The sequence below is a fragment of the Falco punctatus genome (genome assembly GCF_963210335.1).
Source record: "Falco punctatus genome assembly, chromosome: 1".
Taxonomy (NCBI): domain Eukaryota; kingdom Metazoa; phylum Chordata; class Aves; order Falconiformes; family Falconidae; genus Falco; species Falco punctatus.
The window spans coordinates 66,307,636-66,325,503 of record NC_137580.1 but is presented as its reverse complement, the minus strand read 5'-3'; the positions used below and the strand labels follow the sequence as shown (position 1 = coordinate 66,325,503).

At 40.8% G+C, this 17,868-nt stretch overlaps 1 protein-coding gene across 6 annotated transcripts in view; it reads right to left on the bottom strand.

Moving 5' to 3' along the window:
- The window catches only part of SLC20A2 (solute carrier family 20 member 2), a 59,562-nt gene that overhangs the window by 38,908 nt on the left and 2,786 nt on the right, over nucleotides 1-17,868 (bottom strand). For 2 of the 6 annotated variants that reach the window (XR_013926080.1, XM_080375685.1), the window contains exon 1: nucleotides 1,038-4,266. The exons of 2 other annotated variants lie outside the window; for them this stretch is intronic. The gene's annotated coding sequence lies outside the window, so the exon portion shown is untranslated. Of the gene's footprint in view, nucleotides 1-1,037; nucleotides 4,268-17,868 lie in introns of those variants that run through there. 2 more of the 6 variants (XM_080375686.1, XM_080375682.1) reach the window with 2 other exon arrangements.

Here is a 17,868-nt window from a genome sequence, read left to right as displayed (position 1 = left end):
GAAACCAAGCCTGATATATAGCCAAAACTACTAAAGCTGTTCACATCAATAGTCCTTATCGTTTCCAGTTCATGCTCGGGCCACAAGACTCACAAATTATCTACTTTAAATTACTAATACTACACTCATGATATGAAAAGTGGTATTAATTCAAGTGGCTCCAGACTAAGAACATCCCTATATGGCTTTAAACTACATGCACAGGACTTGTCACAAGGCCAAGCATGAGGCAAGTTTACTGCTCCAGCACACAAAAAAGCACCTTTAGCTTAGTTAAAACAAAACAAAACAAACAAAAAATCAATTACCGCATCTGCAGAGGCAGTTTTTGTATCAATCAGTTCCTATTTTAACACATTCACAACGTGTTTAAGCATACTTGATGCTGCTACTCGATATAGAAACAAGACTGAAGGTGATAGCTTTCCAAGGACTCCCACCCAGTTTAACACTGCAGCGAGTGACTGTCACCACCAGCTCCCAAAACTTCTAGAGGATGCTTCCTTTTCTTAGTCCCTATCAACCTCTGTTCCAACCACTGAAAGGTCAAAAATGCATATAAAATATTTAGCACGAGATTCTGTTGCTAAAAACACAGACAGCAGTCATATTTAAACAGCAATTCTACAAACAAGTGAGACAGGTAAAGTATCAACAAGTCCTTGTGCATTTGCTGGTAAGTATCTTTTTTCTTTAACTAAAGAACAACTTGATCCTTCAGTGACTGAACAAAAGCCTTTCTAACAAACAAGTGGTTTTTATGCTTCATCACTACAGATTTTTAAGATCCATTCAGAGAAAACAAGTGTTCATGGTTATGGAAAACATGTTTTATAAAAGAAAATCATGCAGAGAGATCTTTAAAACTCACCCAGTGTTTAAAAGCTGTTTCAAAAGAAAAAGGCGCAAAGTTCCTGAGCAACTTGCCCTCCTGATTGTAAATACAGGCTGAAGACTAAAATAGACATTCTATCATTCAGCACAGTCACATCTGAACATGCAAACTTCCAGAGGGTAGAAAGAGGGCTGTAACTTACACCAGGCAGTCCCAGGATAAAATTCACTCTGGCACAGGAGAGCACACAAGACAACACCGAGAAGCATCAATGCGAGTCCACAGTCTTATTCAGTAGGTGAAAATCTGCCTCCTCTTAAGCAAAGAATTCTGCTGGGGGTGGGCACTGATAAAACACAACACTGCGTCACGACTGCACTATGAGACAAACCAATCCAATGAAGCTCATATTAAAAGCAACAAAACGTTCCCTTTCCCCCACCACCGCCCCCCCCTGCCCCAAGCATAGGCATAGACAAGAAAGGAAATCTCATTTTTGATTGCCAGCTGGGCATTTTGGTGCGATCAGGTAATTTCTGAGGAGCCCCAGGTCTTCTGTTTGCAAGCACGCTTAAATGCAGGCTTAATTCAAGTGCATGTGACGGTAGGGTACGCACATCCAATTCGGGAAAGATGTTGCATGCTTGTTACTTTATCCATGTCAGTAGAGGTCTCACAGGCTACACAGACTGCAGAAAGTTAGAGATGTGCACGAGTTTTGACTGGATCAATGCCTAAGCAAGCAACTTCGCTTTCAACAGTTCAACCTACATTACCCAATCCAAATTCCTTCAACAACTTTCCTTTAAGTGGGAAACATTTTTGCATGTATGTCAAGGCAAAAATAATGTTTGCCTAAAAGCACCCAGCTTAGCTTTATATAAAATATTTGCTTCAATACTACATAATGCAATTAAGCCATTTTATTCTACAAAAAGGAATGTAAATCAAAACTGCATTGTCACAGCTTTAAAAATCTGATAGATGCAAATTTATTTGGACATGATTCTGGTTTATAAATAAATGATGTTTTAAATTTAACTGTTAAGTTTTACTCCATTCTGACTCACTCAAAGACATGGAATCATATTTCTACATAATAAACTTAAATCAGTAAATGTTCTGTGTCTGTGCATTTGAGAAAACCAAATCATCGATTTAGATTTGTAAACACAGACTTGGAGACATAATTCTTACCTCATCTATTTTTTCAAGTTTGAATAAAGGGTATTTCTTAACAAAGAGGCAAAAAATTTCTAAATTAGTTAAATTCAGCTGCAGATGATATTCAAGGATAATTTGGTAAACCTGAAAAGTGGTTTACATTTCTTAAGAAAACTCACACGGATTAGTAAGCCTACATCATCTTCTAAGGATTAGGGCAAAACTCCAGCTAGAAATCTGCAATGCAGAAATGACACTAAAAATCCCCAATAAAAAAAAGAATTCTAAGTATCACGCCACGATTCTTTGTAAGAAATGCTGACTCTTTTATTTAAGGTCAATACCCAACAACTATTAAGCCTGCAATATAGCTGCTAACTTTGTGAAAAGCTACATCTCATAAGTCTGGTTGCAAAGTCTCTACTTTTACTTCTGTAACAGCTGGCAAATAGGCTTCCTAGTTTTAACAAAGTGAAAGAGGTTGATACTTTCAAACAGGCTTTCCCTCATTGACAAAAGCAACATTTTTTAACAAGAACATTAATCTTTTCCTTCAGCTCTGAACATATCTTAAAAGAGTTTTGTTTTCTTTTAAACAAGTAGTATCAATCAATTTAAGTGAGAGCGGTCATAATTGTAAACATGAGGTCAGCCTGTATTTATAGGTCTGGATTCCAAGGTTTTAAGGAGGTGAATAAACACAGAAACTTTCTTGAAGCACTTATTTAACTTTATAAAGTAAAAAAAAAAAAAAAAAAAAAAAAGAACACAAAATATTATTTCATGTTCTTTTCAGAGATGATCTGTTGGTGATGTCTACCTTGGAAAAGCTCAAATCCACACGGTCCAAGTAAACGCTAAACCCACCCTAGTTCTCCTTAAAGGACCGTTCACCCAGCCTAGAGTAACCACCACCAGCATGCAAAAGCAGGTAACAAGACCGTCAAAAGGACATTACCTACATCATTTTCAAAAGCCAGAAGTTGCCAGCCTGACCTGTGGGAATCATCTCAGACCTGGGAGAAGACCACATGGAACCATTTGAGTGCCGCTTCCCACGAGCCAGCCTGACCACAACGGTGGTTTCTTGTTGACCTAAGCTTCAGAGCTCGGTCTACACACAAGGCAAAGGATATAATAAACAGCACAGAGAAAAGGAAATACCTTCAAAGTTTTTGTTCTGCTAAATCAGCACTGTAGACCTCAGGCATGGGAAAATCCAAGCCAAGACTGGTTGACCATTAGAAAGAGTTACAATTTGGGATACCACTAAAGAGGCAGGCAAAGGAAAATTTATATGACCACAAAATAAATTATGAGGATCGGCTTTTGGCAATGGCAGCATCAGCTTGGTTCCCATCAAATCAAGTATCTGCAGAAATGATGAATATTCTATATTACATTCTCCATCAGGTAGCATTTTTTTTTAATTGCAATTTATTCTGGTAAATCCACAACTGACAGATCCCGATTCGTTTCAACAAACCCACGCTAGGCAGATTTATATTCTGGTTTAAATAATGTAAAAGGACATGCCAATTTAAATAATTAATTTGAAACTCTCTTTGTTTTGCATTTCTGCGTCAGCTATTTTCTGAAAGATGCCCAGATTCTCATTTACCAGTGACCACTAAAACACAGTTTGCAACTTTATGTAACTTTTATCTCAAATGTAACTGGCCTTTTTGCCGTTCAGATGGGAAGGCTATATATTTCAGCAATTGTACTTATCTTAAAATACATACATTTTGAGTACAAAATAATGGGGATGTTTATAATTTTCTAACATAAAAGCCTGTAAGAATTGGAACCTGAATACCCGTAAACTGCATTTGGTCAGAAACAGAAATACAATAAAAACATCCGAAAGCTGCAGGATGTTGTTCCAGTTACATTGTGCCAACTTAAACAAGGTTACAGAGCAGCAAAAGGAGCTTTCAGGCTTTCACATACCTGCTGGTACTCAAAAACCGGGAGTCATAAGCAGCTGGAACTGGGGACTATCTGTATCTCTTTCTAGTATTTCTGTCCCTGACCCTGCCTGGGAACCCTTATTTCCCCCCCAGTCTACAAAGAAAGAAAATAAAAGTCACGAAGAGGAATGAAAACGGGTGCCAGATGACTGCACAGGTATCACATCGTATCTCAAGGAAATCCAGCTCTTGGAATACCCTTTGTTCTCATTTTGAAGGCCCCCGTGACCATCTACACCATGGGGGACTTGAAGCAGGACACCACACTGATCATTACCTGGAAATCAGCCCTGAGGTCCTCGAGGCTAATGGAGATTTAACACAGCACCATTTCTGGCTGCTTTGGTAACTCCACTGTGCCTAACAAATACCAACAAAATTCTAAATTAGACACACAGTTCAAGCTGGAAAGAGCTGCCTCCAACCAACAAAAGCACATCTGCTTTTGCATATTGGGCAGCAAGCTCCAGCACATTCTGTCACCCATCAGGATAATCTCCAAATTGAAAGAGATGCATCCGTGTTTTGCTGCAAGAAAAACCATCTCAGGGACTCTCTGGAAAGTCTAACGTGGTAGACATAAAAATTAAGTCATTTGGCATTCAGGGACAGAGCAACTCCTCTGCTCTGAGGAAGAAAACCATTTGGATGGGGTTTTGTGATGGTTCTGAACCCTGTCACATTGTCACCCAAACTTCCTCTTCCAGCAAGACCTCAGGCTCTCAAAGAGGACATCCCACGCCTGCTAAGAGAATTGCACTCCCGACGGTCAAGGTGAACCAGCTGTGCTTGCATAGGCATGCAGGGAGGGCTGCCATGTTACACAGCGTGATTCTTCTTGAGATCACACTTGTCCATGGAGCAAGTGAGCCCCGGGAAAAGGAAAAGGAGGAACCTGCAACTGGAATTGCCAGAGGCCAAGGCAGGAGCAGAGGATGACACAGGCTCCGGGTGCTGGGTGGCCTGGGAGAGCCAGGCTGGCTCCAACCCCTGCCACAGCGCAAGCCCACGCTGAGCCAGGAGGAGTTCAAAGGCAGCAAACCCATTCGGAAGGAGTAGGGCTTCGGCCACTGCTGATTCAAGCACTGCCCCAGTTAATGCCGGGAACCGGACTCATACTGCCCGTGACTCTGGCTGATTCTCCAGAGACCGAGCGTACTACATCCATACTAAGCCACAGGAAAGGGGTGAACTGCTGCTCTGAGACTCCCTGAGCTTCATCCATCAGTTCCCCTCCCCAGCCCCATATCCAAAGAAAGCAACCAGCACGGGCAAAGTATTTCTAAAAGCCCTGGCTACTGCTGACAAATCCAGAAGCGTTATCCTGAACTACTAAGGGACCTATACTGACTTTACACAGAACATAAAAACTGCCCATGAAACACTCCCGTGGCAATCCAAAAATATGCGTTTTGCAAATTCAGAGGCTTATGCAAAGATCCCCTTGGTAAAAAGCCAGAGTGCGGTTGCCAAAAGTCAACAATGCAAATTTCTCAGATAAAGGAAACCTGACGCCTCCAGCGCCGGATTGCTTGCCGTTTCCATTTTGGTTTGGGTTTCAGAGAATAACCACTGTGGAGTCTTTTCCTGTTGCACCAGAAGAGATGGCTGGGGCTCTCCTGAGTCCAGCAACCCTCTCTCTTCAAAGGAAGCTGGAGTGAGCAAGCAACTATCAACACACCAAACCACACTGGCTGGCTCTCAGTGGCAACCTCCAAAATCAGTGCGGCCAGCAGGACAGAGGACCAAGCACTGCCGAAATGAGCTAGCTGAATGCCAAAAGGAGGAAAGGACCAGGAGTATAACCAAAGAGAGGAGAGATGACGACACTCTGAGTTGCCGACCAGGGTTGTGGGAGTAAGTTGTAGATGAGACCAATACATCGTGGCCATGGAAATGCTGCTTATTTTTCTACAAACACTGCAGTAATAAAGATATAAAGGTGGACACAGCAATGAAAGCTGTGACCCTGGCTTCATTTCACAGGAATAGGAGCCAAATATTATACCAGGAGGCTGATGACCATGCCTAACAGTGTCTGGACACCACGCGAGGAAGGGCACCTGACAACTAATAAACCCGTTTTCCCCGCAAAGTCTAATAGCTGTTGATCTCTGTTCTTCAGAATCCATGTAATGGTCCACACCCATCTCCTGTAGCCTTTGCTACTACAGACGTGAGCAGTGTGATGGTCAAACTAAAACATTTGAGTTCCACCAACAAGGCAGAGTTAATGTGCCAGGTGCTGCACCATAGGTTGACGATACTGCCGGAGCAAACAGATGGCCAACAGACTTGTCACATCGGCTAGGAATTAAATCATCACTAATGCAACACGCCACAGAATGTCCCATAGTTGGGTACTTGGCTCAGCAAACACCTCCAAGAGGACTTACTAAGGGTGTGCAGTTCTGTGAAGCAGGTCAAGAAAAGCTAAGCTTTATCCTCTGCAAAGGAAAATGTTGCTCTCCAATGCTTCTCCCGTGCGAGAATTAGCACTGAAAATCATAGGAAAAGTAGACCTACAAACCAGCTCAGTGTAGTGGCTTGGCCAAGGATCTTGTTCTCAAGAACTCTCTCCCTCAGATGAGTTACTGCTCATGCAGCAACAGCTGTGTTTCATCTGGGCTTTTCCTGGGAGCAAACCCTGGTAACCTTAGCATTTGTGCTTCAGCAGTCCAGCACCTGCATCCAGGAGAAGCACAAAGCATCTTCCTAAAGGCATGAGCAGGATAACGGGACACACATCACCCCCAGTGAACTGATGAGTGTACTGATCTGCAGCAAGAGCTCAAACAGCTAGAATTTCTTTGCTTGCTGACAGAGGCTATAAAGGGAACAGAAACTCATTAAGGTAGCGGAAGATATTTGAGTACACGGCACCAGCAAACAGCATCAGTAGCTAGCATGCCTCATTCTCTGAAAACTGCGTTTATAGCTTAGCTGTTTTAATGAGAGTGATGCATTACAGCACCGCAACGGCTGCCCAGAGGAAGAAAGATAGCATGGATGCTGCTGAGAGGTCAGGAATTCCACAAGGAATCCTCCCTCTTCCCTGCCTTTCTGGAGAAGGGTGAGAACCAGAGCTAGCCATGCCAGGATCCTGTTACGTCCATGATGGCTTGAACAGGGACTTCTCTAGACCTAGGCATTTCCCTTGCAGAAAGTGACCTACCCAACAATGGGAATGGCACAGCACTGACACAGCCATCTCAACTCCATACAAGCACAGAGAGGAGTCACACCACTCCAAAAGCAGGGTGCAAATTCCCAGACAGCTGAAGTATCAGGATTAAAAAAAAAAAAAAAAGGCAAAAAAGGAGGGGAAAAAAAAAAAAAGAAAAAAAAATACTGATGTCTACAGCAGCCAGGTATGACAAATACCGCACCATGTGTAAAGAGTCCTCTGGAGTATGGAAGCATGTGTGAAGCACTTTTCTTGTAAGAACCGGAAGGGACCACAGTCTACCTTTGTCATACTGATGAAGAAAAATCACTCAGTTATGCGTAAAACAAATGAGCAAGTGGATCATCATGTAAAGAACACTGAATACTCAGGAAAAAAGTATGTAAAAATATTTTTTCTTTTAAAGAAGTAAACAAGGTATCTATAATTCCTAAACAACTGGTTGTTTCTGGTCACCAAGACTTCCAGAAGTCATAGAAGTAATTTCCTCTTCCATCACTTCTACACACAAATTAAAAAGGTAACATTAATTATGCCATTTTTTCAACTGCCCATCAGTTCCTCAGCCTTGAATTAACCAGACATTAAATTAAATCAAATTAACAAAATGACTGTGAAGACAACAGTTGCTCTGAAACAGTGGAACACAGTACTCCCAAAATGGTCTCAATGTTTCAATCAACACTGTCTCTAAGCATTTAACCAATTATCTCCTGCATTTTGATTCTGTATATTTTAAACCTTCAGTAGACAGGAACACCTTTGAATTACTTCATTTAACACAAATTACTAAACAGATTACAATAAGATTGGGCTGTATTACAAGGTTGTTTCTTTCAAATCTGAAGTACTAGAGTTTAAAAAAAACAAACCACAATCCTTTCCAGATTTAAAATTTTCTCAACCAAGCAAAAAAGTATTTTCCATTCTCCAAAGTAATCCAGAATGTAGATCATACTGTTCACTAATGTACATTCAATCTGGGATACACTAGTGTCACTAATCTAATGTGAAATTCAGGTATCCTTCTGTATCTACTTTAAAATACATTCATCAGTTACTGACAAATATATTTAAAATATGAAAAAATTACATATGGACCCACTGGCTACCATACTAATCCTGGGTTTTATTTTGCCTATGATTTTTCTACAGTTTATTCAGAAAACATAAAGTAATTGCATAAACTCAGAGGCACAGTTCTCCATCGAGAAAGTCTTCCACAAGAACATGCCAAAAACCCACACCAAGAGTGCCTCACGGGTCAATCTAAAGAAAGCAAATACCATGTAAGGAGTAATGCTGGAAGAAACACTAGGTGAACACAGAGGCAGCAGAGGTAATGCAAAGAAAACAGAAATGTGCAATTTACTTGTTCCAGTCAACAACAGTAACTAAAGTTTATTGAATTCAGTTTCAGCAGCTAAAAATCCATGAAAACATTTTTATACGATACAGACAATACTATCCCATATGCAAATTTCTATCAAAGTAATAATATAAGCTAGGATTTTCTCACAGTCATTGTGATTTACTTATCAATTAGTACAATAAAACCTATTTTGAAATATAAATATTACTAAGTGCAAATAGTTTTTGTATCCAATTGTAATTTAGCTGTTCAGTTATATGGAAAAATCTAAGTAAAGAGACTGAAAAAAATATAACTGTTAGCTACAAAAATAGCTGGACAGATTTTCAGCCACTGTCTCTCAACTGTTCCCTTTATATCCACTGTAAAACTATTTCCAACACACTAATCACATCTGTTCAGAAGAAACTAAAATTATATGATTTCAAACTACATTCATTAGAAAAACAGTTCTTTAACAACTGCTTTTACTCTTCCATCTAATTATATACTCTTAAAGGCCAAATATTCAGTCAGTATGCAAAAATAACCATAGCCTTTTATTAAGGATAAAAGACCAGATAAGAGTTCATAACAAAAATAAAGATTCTCTTTGCCTCTACCAGCAATGCTGTCCAATATAGGAAATTACATTTAATTTTAAAATTATAAATACATATATGTCAAAGTCTTAGTACCTACATATCAAAGACTTACTACAATTAAGTCTGTTCACAGCATCTTAAGTTGCTGGACTGCATAGCTAGCATATCCTTGGAGATATGTCACGTAACAGCCAAGATTATCAAAAAACTACCCTTCTAAAAAGCTCTCCCCTAACCCAATACTAAGTAATCTGCACTTAAAACCCCACAGTCCTGCCAAGAAATCTTACCTATCTGGAATATTTTTGTGACCAACAGCCAAGTAAAAAAGATTGAGCTGATTAATATTTGATTCTGACATCTAAGGACAGCGTAAGAACAATACATTACAAGGTTACTTAAATTAGAGGACTAGCGCTGTCTTTTTTTCTTTTGCCTATGCACCTGTCACACTTTTTATGCAAAGGCTGTTTATAAAATGCAAGCAAACCCCCTGATTTCCTCAACGGTCATGGTCTGATTTTCTCCATATTCAATGTATGTTTCTACAAAAGAACAAAATTGATTTCAAGTACAAAACAGCAGCTATCTAATCCACAAATAAAACTACAGCAACGTTCTGCTCTTCCTAAAACAAGCCTGAAGCCATGATTATATTAAAGACACAGATGTGAGGGGATTTTTCAACTTCCAAACAGATATGCAAACAAAGTATTACAATCCAGGGGTGCAGGTAAATGAATAAGCAAGCAAACTACGTGATGTTTGTGCAGCGTCCTCTCAAATCCTGCAATCCCTTCTAGAAAGTCTGGGTCTACATCTCCCTCTTCTTTACTCATGTTCTTCTCACATGGCTTGGTCTCAGAAACTTTCCATGCCTGTAACGGAAACTTGAGCCAACTTCTTAAATGTATGATTTCTTCATCTCCACTCATCATCCACTTCTGTTTCTGAGAAGCTCCTCATCATGACACCTGTATCTCAAGAAGCAAAACAGGAAACATCACAGGGATGAAGCAAGGAAAGATGAATAATAATATGCCTCTGTGTCTTTAATAAAATCCCAACTTTCATTCAAGTTCCTTTTAGGAAATAAGAGTTCCTTTCACAAAAGCAAAGTTTTGTCAAACTAGGTATGTAAACAGCATGTGCCAAAATTCCAGTAACTAACGAAGTCTCCCAACTTGCACCTCCATTCCTGACATGACAAGCTGCAGAAATCCCATACCAGCCAGCCTTACATACTGTGGAAAACATCATCAGGTGCCAAGCTTGCAGAAGTAGTCTGCAGCAGCCAGCTTAACTGAAAGAAACCACTGACCCATCTACTAACTTATCTGCTACCAAAAACAATGCAAGTTATCTTTACCCAGGACCCATCTGTCCGAGTAAGTAGAGCTCCAGTCCACAACTGAGACCAAAAGCTAAGATGTAAGCCTCTCCTCTGCTTTCCCCATTCATTGCTCCTTAATCTACACAACTTCCACAGTAAGTTTGCATTTTTACACATTTATCGGGTACCGGAGGAGACACTTCCCCTGCATTACAGCAGTTTAACTACAAGGTGACAAAGGCCTAAGGTATTTTCAATGTGTCTTTGTCCCCAGAATCATATCATAAAGTTTGGCATTAGGGTGGAGGTGACTTGCCTATTTGTTTTTGCCATCCAAAACTTGGGATCAAGCGGGCCCAAAGCCAACAGCAACACTGTTCGGAGTCTAACAACACAGTGGCAGAGAGATGACTCATCCGCAAAATGGAGACACAGCCATCTTGCATCCAAACAAGCAGCCCAAACCATTTTTGTCTCATGATTTTGCTGGAATGCTGAACAAGGGCATGCAGGAGAAATGATTTCTGCAGCCTCCTCAGCCATGAAGCCTTCAAGACAGATAAGCAGGCACCAAACCCATTCTACCAGCCAGCTCTCAGTAAGACAGGAGGATGAAAGCAATTTTATCTCTCCCTTTTAGGGTTAAGGTCATCTTTAAATAAGCATTAGCACCAAAATCTCTTCCTAGCAGAGGCAGAGCAGATCCTACCTCTTATCAGATACTATCTCAAATTCTCAGAATTCCACCTCCCATCTGAAATATCCTCCTTTCTTCTGCAAAAGCACTCCACAGCAGCATGCTACACACACAGGGTACACTTCACTCAGAAAGACAGCATAGTCCTTCGCCAACTCCTCCCAGCAAAACGACAGGTCACTTTGTGTCTTATGCTAGCAACGAAAGACAGCTGTAGGGACAGAGTCCCATCTGAGCACAAAAAGCCTTGGCTTTGGTTCTCGCACACTGCAGCAGAGAAGATAACTAAGCCTTGGACAGTCAAAGGAAGAAACCCTCGTGACAGTGCTCTGGGTATTGCAGAAACAATAGCTGTTAAGTAACCGGACATTTACTTGCTGTGCAGGGATTATATGTCAAAGAAAAATACATATTCCCTCTACCCTGAACTCTTGAAGAAGTCCTTACCCTGTGAAGTGCTTAGGAGGCAAACAGTCCTAAAAGCCAGTGCCTCAGCAATCATACCTGCTATTGAGAAGCATGCTACTGCCTACTCCGGAAAGGCAACTCAGATTTCAGGAGCTTACAGAGCACAAAAGCAGATGCAGCCACACATGTCCTATAGCAGAACATCCAGAACATGTCCAGATACCATCCAATTCTTTTACACCACAGTGATCCTTAACCTTTTATCATGACGACCACTGTCTACAAGAAACAGAAACCACAATTTCACTGTTCCATAATCATCAAAACTCCATATTCTCCCTGAGCACCAGAAATTAACTGCAGACAAGTAGCTCAATTTATTATTGACATCCTCACTCATTAATCAGGTGTCTACACTCAGCATATACACTATACGGAGTACAAGACATGCAGGCTGCTCACTGTTGCAGGCAGAAAGAGAGCTACAAAGAAAGATTAATAATTGTCAAAAAGATCTGACGCTGGCTGTCACCTGAAACAACCGAGGAATTTTCAATTTTCTTTTGAAGAGACAATTTACTGGTAGGCTGGTACTTCTAACTTTGATCTTCATAACGGCCAACACCAGCAGAAGAATTTTGTAGCTCAATAACAAAGCACTGAAACCTTCCAGACTGTTAACTCAATTACAGTATTTTGGCAAGGAAGCCTTCCCCTTATACCTTGGGGAAAGTCTTAAGATTAAACAGTGCGTGTTTTAAAGGCACACGTGCCTCGATTATTTGGTGTAACTGTTCATGCACCTCACTGCTTTGAGAGTGTTCCATGGCAACTTGCTTGGAAAAATGATACTTTTCCTTGTTTCCCAAGGAAACAATAGTTACATAACCACACCAACTGTCCCATGCACAGAAACATAAATTATAAGGCAAATTTCAAGCTAATCTGATGGAAATGGATAGAGATTTCACAAGTGCTCAATTCCTACAACAGGTTTGCAGAATAAATAACTGAGAAGCCCCGAGCAACGTGCCTCATTCACAAACATCAGGGAGACATCATGTTGTGATGAAATATACTTAAGAACTACAGGTCAGCGATAGGCTGCTCAGGCACTGTGTTGGGAAAATCAGGGACACTCACGGTACTGCTGTGTAATGGAAAGAAAGGAGGGAAGATGTTTAAGATACCACAGTGCCACCAAAACTGAGTAAGCTGCAGGAAACTCTCATCTTCATTAGTTCAGCTGCTCACAGAGCTACTTTTTAACCTACACAGTAATACAGCGACGCCTTATACACCCATCCATCTTTACGTGGGCTGCTGCTGACGTGTTAGCAGGCACTTCTCAGGATTCATTAAAGGCACTTTGTCAACAGCTGTCCTCTTCTGTCAACGAGAAACTGGAGAAGCAGACATACACTGCAGTACAGGTAGCCTCAGAAAACCCTACAAAAAGTATAAATGCTTCTGAAATACTTTCAACGAGATCCTACCCAGGCAAGGTAAGCTAAGCAATGCCACAACAGGTCAGATCGCTGGTCCATCTGTTTGAGAATCCTGCCTCCTGTGATTGGGACCAGAGTCTTCAGAAGGCTGGACAGCTGGGGTAGTGAACAATGATGTAATTCACCCAAAGGGGAAATTCCTTCCTGACCTCATCAATTAGCATGAAGGTTTAATTTATTTGTAATCCTATTTACTGCAACTCTGGACATTGTCATTATATATATATGTGAATGTCTAGGTCTGCTTTGAATCCAACTAAACTTTTGGCCTCGGTAATATCATGTGGTATAATTATGCCAGGTTTCCAATGTACTGATTTTCAATTTCATTTCAACGTCCTTTTTCTTGCACTATGGGAACTAGCACTGCTATTAAACCACCTCTCTTCCCCTTCCGAGGGCTCCAGCACTGCTTTCACAGTAAGCTCCCATGCCATACTGTGCCCTGTTACAGAGCGGGAACACAATCTGAGGGTCTTTAAGGCAACAACCTAGCAACATCTATCAGTTATCCAGCAACATTTCTATCCGCTGAACTTCTGGAATCTGCTGGAAGCTGGCAGCTCCACCAGAATTACAGTAGGCCTCTCTACCATATCTTGCAAGCTCATTTTTCAGGTGTTTTCCACTCCAGAGCTGCTACCCTTACAAGCAAACTGTTTTGCCCAGTGTTGTGTTCTTTGAACCCCCTTGAGATGCTGATGAATTTAGTTATAAAAGAACAGACAAGAAGCATACCATGCTGGGCTTTTCAAAGTCACACAGGAACCTCTCCCTCTGAGCAAAGAATTCCCCTTCCACCTCCACGTCTGAATAAAGAACAACAGTGTCCAACCAAGCAAAACCAATCTCATTTTGCTCATGGCTGACGTTCCTGTGGGCCTCAGGTTCCTCTGTGAAGTAACTTTAGCCTGTGTTGTTACTCATGGATGAGTTCATGACATATTCATCATGACTATTATACCAAGTACTTATTAAAGCTTCAGTGTGATTAGTCACCGCTGTTCCTGCTCACACAACACTTGCAAGAGGCATCAAGGTATATAGCCACACCTTCATACAACAAATGTTGGGGGGGGGAGATGTATGCAAGCAGCAGACAAAGAAAGGAGACTCCTAAAGCAAACTCGAGGTTCTGGATCCTCTTGTCTCCCCAAAACATAGTCCTGTTTACAGTAACTATTTGGGCTTCATTTTCTTATCCCAGCCTCTGGAGCTAAAACTTTGGAACCCAGGCCACAGAACCTTAATCCTAAAGTTTTTAGGAGAGAAAAAGTACGTCTGACTGATCTCTTATGGTAAAATGGCCCCCCAGGGAGATGACAGAGCTTTTACAGCATCTGTGAGAAACACCACATAGCCATCACTGTTTTATTGCAACTGTTTTGATTACAGGCTTGGAACTGGTACATTATGGCAAGAGGACACTTCTTTGCCTCAACCAAAAACAAAATTACACGATATCATCCCTCTTTAGAAAAATCTTCAGGCAAGCAACCGGTCAAGAGAAAACTCCTGTCACAGCCTATGGTCCATAAACAAACGGATCAAAATAGCACTAGCAGACATGGTAATAGGTACTGCTTTGCCAGCTATTAGCTCATTAAGTAATACAACCACATGCAATTTTTTTCTATATTTGAGTATCACATACTGATTAGTCAATAAAATCACAGGTCTCATAATGGCAGTTAATTTGTCCCATTGCATACTTCTCAACGACCAACCCCCAAGACATTTAATAGTTATGCAGCAGTCTTAGAAACTCTGTGCCAGAGTGATGATCTTAATACTTTCTAAGAGGCCATAAACACTTTCCTGTTCTTCTGTCTCACATGTATAAAGACAACATACTGAACCGAGTACTTCTACTATGCTCTTAGGCAACCCTCAAATTGTGGTCCAAGCCACAAGTTTCAGAGCACTGCCGTAACAGCATCTCCAGGACCTCTGATCAGCCATCAAGTGGTTTGCCTTTGGCATTTCAGAATTTGCTGAGGTCGAAAGAGAAGACAGTAATGATATAGAACAATTCTCCCATCAGCAGCGGTAAAAGAAATCTCGGAGGCCTTGAGTGCAATGCTTGCTCTGCTTTTGGGTCATTACTGAAGATGAAGTAAAAAAGATGGGATATTTTCTGTTTTGTCACACACAAACCCGGAATTTGGGTAAGGAAATCTTTTAACGGACTCAACAAAGGTATTTTTGGCTGCTAGAATTCTCAGTCTGTTGTGCTAAAAATAGCCTTAAATAAATGTACAAGCAGTACATACTTTGCCTAAGAAAAAATCCTCTGGCCACTTACAGATCATGTGAACTTAGTTAAGTTGAGCTGAGAACATCAATTATTCCAACCCTTATCTGACTGTAGATTTGGACCTATTTAGCAATGGCAATGCCACATATCACGCAAGATGAACCGCAGCTCCTTACAAAAGTGAGGGAAAGTTCCTGCAAACAACAGTTGCTGCCATTCAACAAGATGGTCATGAAGAAAAGAGGTAAGATTGAAAAAGTCTGCACCTCTGCCTCTACCCTTCTGAACTTCCCTCTGCAAAGAAAAAGCAAGACTTCCTCATCTGTCAGTCTACCCTTCCTTCCATATTACAGCATAAAGAATTTGGACGCCTTCAACTATCACTCCCTAATGTCCACCAACCAAAGCTATAGAAGATGGTATTATTACCCACCCCTCCCCAATCAGTAAAAGGGTTCCCTAAGTTCTGTTCTTTTTTTACAACCAGTGTCACAGAAGTTGGTTCTAATATTGCTCATCAGAGCGTACACCATGATGGGAGCCACGACAAAACTGAGTTGTTCAAACATACAGAGTACTCTGTGCTGGGTAAAGTTGACAGCAGCTGTTCGAGTCCCAGAAAGACATCTGAGAGAAGCACCATAAATAACGAGATCACATGGAGTCTCCCATTGCACAACCAACATACATCTTCCCTGCTCAGGAATTTATGCTTCACACCCTATACTGTCAGTCAAGAACATATTAGAAACTATGTTTTCAGGATGATCCAGAGGATACTTTGGAAAGTAATACAGCCCTCCTGCTGGCCAAGATTTTTCACCATACTCATTCTATTCCATTACAAAAAAGACAAATGCTTCTATAATCTCAAAATTTGTATTCTATAAACTGAAGGGGATTACTCCTTTGCAGACTCACAATATAAGTTTTTATTCGGATATGCAAATGTAAGTATTTTCTCAGACTCCAGTTTCAGCAAATCCTTAATTTGAGCAGCCCCTTATTAGGATTCTTAATTAATTAGACTGTTAAATTAAAATTAAACCCAGTTCTCCTAAAATATCTCATTCTTAGGCCTCTGCAAGGGGAGAACCACTTTTCAAAGCACTGCCTAGCTGTAATTGAGAAGGAAGATATACGGCTATTTTATAAAAAAAAAAAAAAAATAAAAAAATCTTTTTCTGAAGTTTTGCCACAAATTGCCTTCAAGGGCTTGGTTCAGAAATTCCAAATTCAGTTTATTGTTTTTCTCATTGAGAACTAACTCCTTTTAGCAATTCTGTTAACCTTGGAGTTTGAAGTTATTTTTTTTAAAGTAACGCCCAGAGTTTAGCTATTCCATAAAAAGATCAGGAATTATTTTTATTAAAGTAACACCCAAAGCTTAGACATTCCTTGCAAAAATCAGGCAAAGCACCTTCATTCTTAAAAAGGTTCCTAGCCTTTTCCTTGTAAACACAGATTTCACAGAGACAAGGAAGCGCTGAGTTTTATTGGCCTTTTTTTATCAGAGATTTGAAAAAAAGTATTATTAAGGCAAGATTCCTCTTGCCTAAAAAAATCCTGAGCCTTATGCTCTTAACACGACGTGGGTTTTTTCCTCCTCCCTTCTTGCCTTCTATTACAGAAGAAGCAGCACCAATTTCCACTCACCAACATCAGATTTCTCATGAGACATTTGCACTGGCTTTGGGGTGTTCTACAACTGGTCAGTATCTCTGGTCATATCAGTATCTGCCCCTTAGCCAGCAGGGAGTCCTGCCGATCCAGGCGACACCAATTTCAGATGGAGCTTGTTAGACTACAAGAAACTTTTTCTTAGCCCTTAACTCTTATTCCACAACAGAAACACAGCTGCAAAGTAAAGGATCTTACCTCCATTCTCAGAGGCCCGAGGCACGGAAACCTTCTGCTCTTCTGTGGCAGCCCTGTCTCAAGGACAGGATCAAGTGCTGCCTTTTTGTTTGAGTGACTATTTTAATAAATCAGGTGACATCAGCTAGGCTCCTTACCATGACTAAAACATGGTTTAATTGTTTGGAGGGGAAAGGGAACGCCTTTTGATCACTACTTCCGATTTGGAGTGTGAGCAACCATGCCTGAAGACTCCACTTTGTCAGCAAGCCTCCTCCAAATGCTATTGCTCTTTAGGCATCACAGGCCAAAGACATCACAGAGTTAATAACATGGTGCTTCCTCACCATCGAAGAAGGCACGTAGCGACAATTTTCAATCTCTTTAATGTAGAAATTAGGGCTGGGGCAAAATCTTTTCAATTCCTTGGAAAAAGAGGTTAGGTTGCAACATACCCACCTTTCTCTCTGTAGCGTGTATAATTTCAGCTTGCTCAATAGCAGTGGCACTCCTGAGTTCAGGAGAACTTTAAAAGGAGCAATTATGCTCACGGAAGTAAGCTAACGTGAATAAACTACCAGGCAACAAGGAGACATTCCAGAGCCCTGTGCTGTCACCAGGCTTTTAGCCAATGTTGCTTAAACATATATGCAAAATGTAAATTACAGAAAGATTCATCACAGGTTAGGATAT